The sequence below is a fragment of the Apaloderma vittatum genome, unplaced genomic scaffold (assembly GCF_000703405.1).
Source record: "Apaloderma vittatum isolate BGI_N311 unplaced genomic scaffold, ASM70340v1 scaffold27281, whole genome shotgun sequence".
Classification (NCBI taxonomy): Eukaryota; Metazoa; Chordata; class Aves; order Trogoniformes; family Trogonidae; genus Apaloderma; species Apaloderma vittatum.
Window position 1 is genome coordinate 35180 of NW_009701274.1, and position 252 is coordinate 35431.

Consider the following 252-nt stretch of genomic DNA (forward strand, 5'->3'; position numbering starts at 1 on the left):
TCCCCACGCACGCACCCATCCACGCACACTCACACGCTCCCGCTTCGCCACCCAGCACGGTCACAGTTAATATAGATTAGCAAGATTTATATGGAAGAATATTTAATCTGGTCAGGGAAGGGAAAGGGGTCATCTGTGGTTTTATTTCTTAAATATTTCTCTCTACTCCGCAAGGGTCCGTTTCTCGCCAGAAGAGGTCCGATATAAATTAGAATGAAGGAAGGAGGTTGCTGGTGGGGCGGCCATGAGCAT